Source organism: Typopeltis vanoorti, chromosome 16, assembly GCF_054136105.1.
Source record: "Typopeltis vanoorti isolate ZY-2024b chromosome 16, IOZ_Tvanoo_1.0, whole genome shotgun sequence".
Lineage (NCBI taxonomy): Eukaryota > Metazoa > Arthropoda > Arachnida > Uropygi > Thelyphonidae > Typopeltis > Typopeltis vanoorti.
This window is the reverse complement of record NC_143564.1, coordinates 46,063,686-46,074,992: the sequence shown is the minus strand read 5'-3', so window position 1 is coordinate 46,074,992 and position 11,307 is coordinate 46,063,686. Positions and strand designations below refer to the sequence as shown.

The 11,307-nt window shown below is 36.1% G+C and overlaps 1 protein-coding gene across 1 annotated transcript in view; it reads left to right on the top strand.

Annotated features, from left to right (window-relative positions):
* The first annotated feature begins 4,924 nt into the window (after positions 1-4,924).
* The window catches only part of LOC150097996 (xibalbin-1-like), a 69,787-nt gene continuing 63,404 nt past the window's right edge, over positions 4,925-11,307 (top strand). Inside the window, exon 1 of the mRNA XM_090406373.1 lies at positions 4,925-4,932. The gene's annotated coding sequence lies outside the window, so the exon portion shown is untranslated. The remainder of the gene's footprint in view (positions 4,933-11,307) is intronic.

Genomic DNA, 11,307 nt, shown 5'->3' with positions numbered 1-11,307 from the left:
AAATCATAAAAAAAACAATTAAAAAATCATAAATCGAAGCAAGTAGGATTGATACAAGCGTCTCAATTCGACTTCCTATTTCTAATACAACCTCAAGTGGATACTCAAGCCATCGTTCTTCTACAAGCGTGACAAGTGTGTCCGAGTGAAAAATTCAGCGAGGTTTCTTGAGTGTGGAAAGAACTCCACTTTTACACTTAGCTACAATGCAGCTTGCAGAGCTAAAAGAAAATTATCAATGAATCCAAACAGGAATTTGTAAAGTCGAAATGCAGAAAACCTGCCTCATTTTCAAGCGGTAGTCGTGCCTGCTGATATTTGCAAAGATTACTGGATGCAACTTCTTCTTCCTATTCATGCATTTATGTCTTTTCCTGTATAAATATGGATAAGTAGATAGAAGCATGATTTTGGCCCTCGCAACATCACCAAAAATGAGTTTGATCTTCTGATATCGTTCTTATTTTTTTCATCCCGTTTAGATAACCAAGGCAAATCACCCCTCACTATACCGAGAACAAATCGAATGCAATCATCCGCTGGTCTTTGATAGGAAAATATCAGAAAACTTCTGAATAGTGTGGTACCAACAAGTTGTCTCCTCGTAATTGAATATTTCAAATAGTCCTTTCAACTTTCTCAAAATATGTGCTTAAGAATTAAAGCTATCCCAATATAGCTTTCACTGTTTTCCACTCGTGTCTGGCGTATACTCTATAGCAGTGTTTCTCAAAGTGTGGTACGCGGATCCCCGGGGGTCAGCGAAAGGTCTTCAGGGGGTCCGTGGCAATTTTCGGCTATGCATCATTAACGCATGGGATAAAATTTAAGTTTGAGATCGTAAAACGTTCCTATTGTATCACTGAATAAGGTACAGAGACATCTGCAGGCTGTGTAATATGTTTCTCAACAAATAGTGCAATTAGAGACAACTGGGTAAAAACGGAACTAATGAATCGCATGACCCCTCCCACATAAAATGATGTATAGTAGACTATCAAAACCATATGGTACACCGGCAACATGTGGTTTTGTTTGAGTGAACGTGTTAAAACTAAGAAATATATAGTGAATATGTTTTAGATATTATATAAGGAATTCGGTTGAAGAGAATTAGCATTTCAACTGAACTGTCGGCTTGCTTTTGTCAATTAGTAGCGCGATCTTTTGTTAATACCGCACCAATCATATGGACGTCTTCATAGCTGTTTTATCTCTACTGGCCTACCGTTGCTGTCTGTTTCGAGTTCTGCTTTCACTAGCCATTTGTTGAAGGACTGTTTGTTAAATACGGTAATTTTTTTTTTTAGCTTTCAAATTCTTAAGTATGGATCACTGGTAAAAGACTGGATTTTTAGAATGCGCAAGCGAGAGGAACATAGTAGATACAAGTAGCTGTCAGCAACAAGAAAATGTTGATATTGTATCTGGATCAAGTGAAATTGATAAGTGTGTGTCGTCTGACATCTCTAAAGAACCAACTAGGAAGAAGATGAGAAAACTTCGTAAGTACGATATAAATTACTTGAAATGTGGATTTTCATGGACGGGAAATGAAGAGGAACCTATTCCATTATGTGTAATTTGCGGTGAAACTTTAAAAAATGAAAGCATGTAATTTAAATCGCCATTTTGAATAGAAACATGATGAATGCAAGGACAAACCTGTCGAATTTTTTCAAAATAAACTAAAAAATTTAAAAGAATCTCAAAGTGATGTCGATCGTGTCAGGAGGTGAAAACATGAAGGCTTTACAAGCTTCATATCGTGTGTCGCTATTAACAGCAAAAAGTGGTGCAGCGGAAACCATTGGTGAAACTTTGGTCAAGCCTGCAGCAAAAATAATAGCGGAAATTATGATCGGAGATAATGCAAAAAGATCTTTTGATAGGATTTGTCTTTCAAATAGTACCGTTCATCGAAGAATCACTGAAATGGCTGAAAATATAAAACAGTTGTAAGCCGTCGCGTCTCCGAATCATTATCATCGTGTCATCGGCGAAAGCTATGACTTTTGTTTCAGTAGTGAAAGGAAGTCTTAATAGTGAGTCGTACTGGATGTTCCAGAAGCCTGGTCCACAGCAGGAGCCTTGAGGCAGCCTCGTTTGACTTCTTTCGTTACAGCTGTGGTTTTTAATAGCATGGTGCTCTTCTGTCCGTAAAATAATTTTTTGTAAGATTGAGTAAGTTTTTTGGACATTTTAAATCTCTTAATTGATTGATTATAGCTGGCCACCTCGCAGCATCGAAGGCTCGTACGTCGAGTGAGATCAGTAGTACATCTCATTGTTTGCTGTAGACTGTCTTCTCTGAACCCTTTTACCTCAGTAATTGCGTCTACTGTGCTGGATTGAGGTCTAAATGCGTATTGATTGCTGCTTAATTGGTTTCTTGAGTAGACATTGTGCATTATTCGGTTCATCAGAAGTTTTTCAAGCACTTTGCAAGTTTATGAGACTGATTTCCCTGTATTTGCTAATTTGGTCGGATGTTTCTTTTCCTGGTTTTATTACGGATATAATTTTAGAACGTTTCTATTTTAAAGGAAATCGCCCTCTTTTTAGGCATTCGTTGTAAACTGTTGTCATGAATTCGGGAAATTCGACAAACGCTCTTAGTAGTATATCGCAGGTTATTTCGTCCTCTCCCGGAGTTTTACTTGGATCCATTGATCTTAATACTGACTCGATTTCTTTAGTTGTAAATAAGTCGTAGTTAGGAGTATCTATGTCTGTTTTTCATTCTTTGTCTGTACGTTTTGTGATTTCTTCGTCAGTTGATTCATCGTCATCGGGAATAAACTTCTCTATCATAATAGCTGCAGTTTCTGCTACGTTTTTAGTGTAGGTGCCGTCTGTTTTCTTGATGGTTGATAATATAGATGCTGTCTTATTCTTGCTTGCTGCTAATTTATATATATATATACAGTTCCAAGGATTCGATACGGTTGAAACAATACAGAATTTGTTTTCCATGATTCTGTTTTCGCGTTTGTAATTTTGTTCCGATAGCTGTGTTTGGCTTTATAGTAGTTCTCTCTTCTGTTCTCTCTTAAATATTGGTTACTGTATATTCTTTAATAGTCGTCTGAGTGCGTTAACACGTTTTCTTAGGATTGTTATTCGGCATTCCACCATGGTACTGATTTTCTTCCTTCGATATTTAGCTTCTTAGTTGTTATGAGTGTTTGGTCGCTGGAATTTTTCAGACCTGATGAATGCACATAAGCAAAGAAGTCTATATCGGCTTGTTCTGATGCCCAGATTGCTAGGTTCTTGTCTAAGCTGAGCTGTTGTTTGTTGATCCCATTAAAGTGATGTTCTGAGATTAGGCATGAAAATTCGCTTTTTAATACTTTAGCAAATATCTCTAGATTGGTTTTATTGGTGAAGTACTTGATGTTAATGCGATGGTTTGTGTTGTTTATTCCGTTTATATTTTTTTGTTAACTGATATTAACACTTAATATGCGATGATCAGAACAGCTTTACCCCTTCTTCGTATTTCCATTCAGAAACCCCGGGATAAAATAGCGCTGTTTGCCAGTGTCAGATCAATGAAGCTGCTTCCTCTGGTATTTTCAAATGATGGAGTGTTACAGTCGTCGTTTAGTATGTGTAGGGAGTTTGATGCTATGAACTCTTCCAAATTTTTACCTCTATTTTTTGTGCTTTCGTTAAACCATAAAACCGAATGAGCGTTGCTACCTACTCCCATAATCAGGCCGTGGTTGATGTTAAAATCCACGATGTTGCCCATTTTTCCTAAGTCGTATTTTATGTCAGTGTGATAGTTTAGATACATACTTGCAGCAAAAGTTTTAATTCCTCTGTACGTAATTGCAATAAGTACCGAGTCCTCGTTGCTGTGCTGAGAAATTAATATTGCCTCGGCTTCAGGGTTGACCCGAGTATAGCAGCTCTCTTTCTTTCTAATCCTTTGTCAAATATTTTATAATTGCTTGGAAAGACGCGTATTTTGTTGTTGATGTTGTAGGGTTCTTGTAATAATGCCAGTCATATATTTTTTCTATTTGTGATAGTTCTGTTAAGTTATTGACAACCTTGATAGAGCATTGTACATTTATTTGAAGACATGTTAGGGAAGAGTGCGGTTTCTACAAACTTTATTATTGCTTTCCATAATCTATGTTTTGAATTTTCAGCTGTCTGTAGCTGTATGTTGGGCAATCTTTGCTTTATGCCATGTGCTTGTAGTCGTTTTTCGTTTTGGAATGCTTGTTGTGACTTTGGCAATTTATGCAATTCATCTCGGACTTATTTCGTGTGCACTGGCTGAAATTTGGAGCAGAATGGACAGGTGGTTTTCCCCCTGCAATCTCGTGTATGATGGTGAAATTTATGGCTGTTAAAGCATCTGAGAACGCTCACGTAATCTGCACAACGGCATATTCTTCATAGCATTTTAACACCGGTTTTCAGCAGTTTGATTTTCACCGTCGGATCTACTTCAATAATCAGGTTTCTTTTGTTCGTATTTTTTTTGTCATGATAAATTTCTGTATCATCTTTGTGTCGCCGATGAAGAGTTCTTCGTTCTGCATGCAGATTGAGTCTATTGCGACTTTCACTGGGAATATCATATATTATCAGCCTTGCAAAATGTTTCTTACTGGGATTTGCTACTAATGTGTCTTTGCATTCCTTAGATATTTCGTTATGCAGCAAGTCTAAATAAGTCTTTTCTTTGGATTCAATTAACACTACTCCGTTATTAATACTTTTCGTTTTTGCGATTCCGATTTTTATTTTTCTTGGGGTCTAGTTTTTCTTTTATAAGATTTTTGGTTTCTTCTCTGTTTAGTTGAGCTATCGGTTTTACTATTAATTTATAGCAAGGATTGTTTTCGGATTCGTCTTAGTTTTTAGCGTTGTTTTTAACGAGTTGCGAGTATAGCTGAGTAGGCTCAGGTAAGTTAGCCTGTCCCTTGTTGTTCTGTTGATAGTAGTCTGTTGTTCTATCGATACTTTTAGTTGCATTTTTTATTTTATTAAATACCTTCGTTAGTTCTCTCACTGCAGTTAGTGTTCCCCTTTTTAGATCATTTCTTAGATTTCTGCTTACTTTGGCAACGTCACGCAGCAAATCTAGGGCTTTTTCGAACTCTAATTAATTCGTCCCGCGCGTGCGTGTGTGTGTGTGTTAGATGGTTTCTTCTCTTCAGATATCTTCCTTCATACATAATGATCTCTCACTGACCTCACATCCTATGCACAGCACATTCCATTCTCTCCATATACTGAAATTCATATTGTTCAAATATCATAATCGTCAAGATTCAAAATTCAGCCTTTAATATAAAAGGTTGAAACTGTTAATTGCTTATTTCCTTGCTAGTCATTTATCTCCACAAATTACTAGCAAGGGAATGACTAACCTTGTCAACTTCCATGCTAAAAAACGACATTCCCATCTTTTTCTCTCGAGGAAGATCTTGCGTCACCCTTCCCATAATGCACAGCATTATACACCTCTGAAAGGGGTATGCTTTGCATTATGGGATACTAAACCAATGATGTGAAGTAATTAGCCTCTATATACAAGTAGCCAAGTCGTGAAGTTACTTCACGTGCAAACTTTGTTTGCTTACACTTGGATAAAGGATGAAACCAAAATTATAATTTCTTGGCAACTTTAATAATATTTACTGTTTTGTTTTAATTTCATACAATGATACTATTTTTATATTAATTTAATAATATAATAAAATAAAACTAAAATAAAAACGGGGAAAGAAGAATTAAAAGTAAAAATATATTTCATATAGGCAGAAAAATAAATATGACGTTTTTGCTTAGTTTTGTTTTGTTTTTCCAAGGGAAAAAAAAGCAAAATGAATGAAAAGTCACTCAACCTCTTACGACATTTCTATTTGACCTGATTTTTTTTGTCCTGGATCGTGTACAACAGTATTATGCAATGCAAATATTTTCAGTTCTGAAAACTGAAAATAAATGCTGAGATCCACTTAGCAACCACTCTTCTCGTCAAACTTTCAGTAATAATTTAGAAATCACATGGGTTGAAATGTTTGCTGCATTTGCATCATTTGCTGATAAATACATGAAGTTTCAGTCTCAAAATATTTGTTTTACACAATACTGTTGTACAAGGCTTAGAATCAGAAAAAAAAATAAGATGAAACATTGTTATATAAAAAGTTTAGCCTTAGAATAACACGTGCTTTAAATACAACTTGGAAATCCTCGAAAAAAAAATCTATCTACGATTAGGCAAATAAAGTGAACGGGAAGAATGCTTACACTGTTAATGTACTTGTTGTACAGTGGAGTTAGACATGAAGGAGCCATATCGTCTTCACAGTCTTCGCTTCTAATCGTCTGAACAGGCAGTATCTCTTTAGACTTGACCTTCCGAAAAGCAATCAAAACTACTTCAATAGTTGCAATGATACAGTTTCTGAAAAGATCAAAATTAACATACATTTTGACTGTTTTCTCCTAAAGCTGCATGACTCTAAAATCAGACCACTAATATATTTATAGCGAACAATAAGTAATTATTATTCCACTATGAATTTTATTTCATCATTTTACTTTTTCATATAATCCATTCAGTATGATGTACAAAGCATTTTATAGTTCCTTATTTCGCTCTCTAAGACTCAAGGAATAACGTGTTAACATTGCCAAGGATTCCATTGGAATTATTTACCGATCTCCTAAAAGTTAAAAGAGCATCTAAAACTGGATAGAATAGACGATAAATAAATCAGAAAGCCCTCTCTTCAGACCAATAATAATCTCACTCACAATGATTTACGCAGATTTTAAAATTTATTTCTTACGGGATTGTCTGATGTGTTCTTGTGTGGGCGCACAGGTATCGAGCATGTAATGAATTCGATTTGGAAGAACGCAGGCAAAGACTGATTTCACCTATGTTTAAAAGGGGATTAAAGAATGTCAGTCTGGTTCCTTTCACGACGTCTACATACGATTTTTATTGCTATAAAAATTTATTCCGTGGACTCTTTACTTTCCGCTTTTTATAGCAATAAAAATCGTACGTCGACGTCCTGAAAGGAACCAGACCGACCTTTAATTTCCGTTTTAGACGTAGATGAAATCAGTCTTTGCCTGCGTTCTTCCAAACTGGAATCCTATGCACCGATACATTTGCAGGAGTTACAGTTTTTTCGGAACCTACAGTTAAAAAGATCATAAAACAATTTCATAGAGTATGAGTCCTCTATTCCTATCACAGTATTGTGTAAGCTATAATTAATAAATACTGTTTTTGATACCCTGATGATGTCAGTGAATTATGAACGAAACTACTAAGGGTATTAAATATAATGAAGAGACCTTTGAGTGTGAAATTTTTCCACGCGTAGCAGGTCTAATAAACTACATGCATGTTCAAATAAAGGTGTCATTCTGAAGTAAACCGATGAATTACAACAAACCTGAAACTTTTAATACCCGGTCTTTCTCTCTGTTTAGTATGCTTCACCTATATTGTACTTGGGAGTAGTTTTCGACCTATGCGCGTATTATCTGTATTTCGTGCGATTACCTGCGAGCTCTGCTAATATCCCAGTTGCTTATAATGGATGCCTGCAATACACGCTTTAAACCTGTCTGAAGTGATTTACGAAGCAATACATAAACAGAGTACATAACTTCAAGTGCTGCACCAAATATCGGAACCGAAACTGCTGATTTAGTTCCACTGAGTGAACTCGCTCCTAACCACCGCTGAAGTACTGCAGCTAAAGACATTAAGCGACGTCTAGCAGCTGACATTTTCGCTGTCATGTCGTCCATTTATCTGTAATCTGACAGAAGTGATAGATAATTTTAACGTGACTCCATATCTTTCTTTGTCAGACATATAACGGGTGCTGATAGCTGTCTAGTTATCCCGCTGTCGTGTATGACATGGAGAACGTGACATACACACAGATACCCAGCCATCCCCCACTCTCTTAGATACTACATATTTCTTATGTCTTTCTGCCAACTTGGAGAAGGTCCACATGAAATATCCGTTTTTAGTTCTGTTTTGCAAAATGCATACGCACTTGCTTTTATCTGTCCCTACGGATACTATTCCTCAGCCCTTTGTGGACGACTTTCGTTCATATTTGAATTTGGTATTTAGAATCCTTACAAATCTTTGCAGTGCCGTTATAATTTTCGTTCAATCTGACCATTTGCAGAGACAAAATTTGGCAAAAAAAAAAAAAAAATCCAAAAAGTGTCTACTCTGATCAAGCCGGTTTCCACTGAACCATTTTCATTGAGTTACAGAACTGTTTCATTAAACTCTATGGAGTTTAATGAAAAAACTACATGAAAAAAGTCAAAACGGCAACAGGTTTAAACTGTTGTCTTAATCAAAGATTATATTTATTAACATAACAACAATCGTCCGCGATTGCCTGCACTTACGTATGAGTGATTCTCTTGAAAGCGAATTGAAGTCCAATCACATGGTATTAAACTATTAAGCAATAACTGTTTTCGCCATTCACGTTGACAGGGTGCTTAAGCGTCGCTCGCCAATGAACAGGCTGAGCGTGTTTAATTCTCGCTGTGGGCATGGATGTCGGTGATTGTCTTTAGTTTGTGGATGAATTTCATCTCTCTTGCTTAGTGGAGGTTCTGAAATGGCTGAAAATCCTTGTTCGGTCTCTAGAGCTTTGATTTCCGCATCATGTATAAACAAATGCTTTAAAAAAAATAACTTAAATAAATTATTTTACAAAACCCTGGACCCACCCGCCCAAGCTGCTAATCTACTATAGGTTTGCATCATCTTCAGTTTCATTTAAAAAAAAACTTATAATCCTGTTTTTTGAACATGATATAATGACATAATAACCCTGATCCCGTTTTATTTAAAGTAATAACTTAGATTCAAACTAGAACTTAAGAACTATAACTTAGAACGATATTCAAAATCACGTTTCTAATCATTCAAAAAGCAGCCCTTTGATGCACTGCTTCATTAGTGGAGCAGAGGCAGTAAAAATTATGGTTTACAAGTTTTGATGATTCATTCATGACTGCGATATTCTTAGCTACAAGTTTCCCACGATGATTGCCAATTACTTTATCAATAATGCAACTGATTTAACGCATGCAAGAAAGGCCCAACATTTCGTTTTACTTCAATTGTAAACGATTTTACTTCAATTTATATTAAATGAATTACGTTATAACCATTATTTTTGTATTATGTTTTGTTTTAACATGCTGCGTGCTACTCATTTCTGACACTGTCCCCAGGGCATTCAGACTTATAATGCTTAGAAGCGGCAGTTGCCACAACAAATACCAGTGATGCTTTAAAACGGTGGCACTGAATATGTTAATCAGCTCACGTAGGCTGGTGAAGCACTTGTGTCTTTTTAATGTTTACACTTGAGATTGCCACAAAAAGATAACATGAATACTTCGTTTCAGAACTTGGCGTTTAACAATATCCAATATTTCCTGTTTCATTAATAATTAGTTTTCACAGATGAAAGTAACTGTTTTTCTTGTTCAGAAAACGTCGTAAGATGTGTTCTTGTTAATCTTTTTACAAAATTCTTTTAATATATTAAAGGATTACTGCTGCTAATGTTTTAATAGTTATTATCGCGAAGTTTCCGGCACGTATCCCAAAATACTGCATTGTCCTTCAGTTCATCCATTTATCTGTAATATAACTGCTTCCGCAGGGTGAACGAAATTTATTATTGTAGAATCTGCTAACTATAGATGGAAAAAAACTCACTTTTGTTCCAAAATTAGATCCTCTGATCGTAGCACAGTAACTTGTACGACAGACCTTAATTATGATAACAGTTCACGTTTTCACTGTGCCTTATTGCTATAAGTAGGAGCAGCTAAATAATCTATTACACTGACATCTTCGTGACTCAGCGACCTCTTCACCCGTCGCTCGTCTGATTTATTGCTACTGCTGTTTAGACAACTAAAGCCGTGAAGCGAGAATATAATGTCTGTTGATTACTTGTGTGTGCTCTCAAGTTTGTTTGTTCCGATAATAAAATCCCGAAATTCTCAGAGGGGAAACATTCCAGTAACTTCTTATGATCAGAACACCCATAGCTCGGTCGGAAAAACCCGAGTTCGAATCCTGTCGAATACGCGAATAACTTTCATGGTGACTTTCCAACTTAAGGCGAGTTAGCCCGTCTCATGTGGACGTGGAGAATTTTTTTTTCTCCAGAAACTCGGGTTTTTCATCCTTCAAAAAGAGAAAACCGTTAGAAGAATACACACTTTGCAGACATAATAAAACACTTTCCTTATTACTGTTGAAAGGATCTTGTAATTACTAGGAATTCTCACCCCAACACGTGACTCAAACATTTGTCTTTCCATTCACGAGTACAAGTCTTTCTTCCTTTAGGTCTCTTAAATCGACGCATTCCTGCAACGAGAGAGTGTATTTTTAGAGGAAAACTGAACTAACAGGATACAGCAAGATTTTTACCCTCTCGTAAACTTGAGTCGTTTCAAAAAACGGTCCAGTGAATACGCAAGGGTCACAATCAAGGTGCTTTTAATAACAGAAGTTCGCATAATGCTCGTGGGTGCTCTGAAGGAAGGGAAGTGTTTAAGACCTTGTTCAATTTCTTTCTCATTCTCACCAAATCTATTATGCGCTTTTCTTCAAAGCTTTAATTAGCAGATGTTATTGCATACCATTGAAATTACGATTGGTGCAACCAAAATTATAACGCCAGTATACTATTGACAGAGTACGTTTTCCAGCTTTTTTTGAGGGATTTTGAAATCCATCGCCGAAATGGATAACTTACCCTCAGTTGAAACACTCTTATAAAGGTCTCCTCCCCTCTCCTAATCAGATTAGAACCTCCAAATCTTTCCAACCGAAAAGCAAATGTTCAGTCATTTTTGCGAATGTATTCAGGAATATAAGTTAACATATACCGTACGTTTCAGTTTGTATATGATGTCACTAAGACTCGGACTATTCTAAATTGACCTGATCAGGTTTGACAAAATTTGAATTTACTTTGTTTAGATACAATGGCAGTATCTGTTATCTCTTCACCGCCTGAGGTACTTTGATTTTTAATAAGAAAGGATTTTCTTAACTTTTCTTAAATTTTCATGACTTTAGAAAATTATTTTTGGTCAATCCATAAATCATCGAAAGTGCACTTCAATGCCATGTGGCGCTGCAGTAAAATACCAGTTCCCCATTGCACTTACCTATTAAAATGATAGCAAAAGTCAGTAATACGATCCTTGGGAAACAGCAGCGCTTTATTTTAA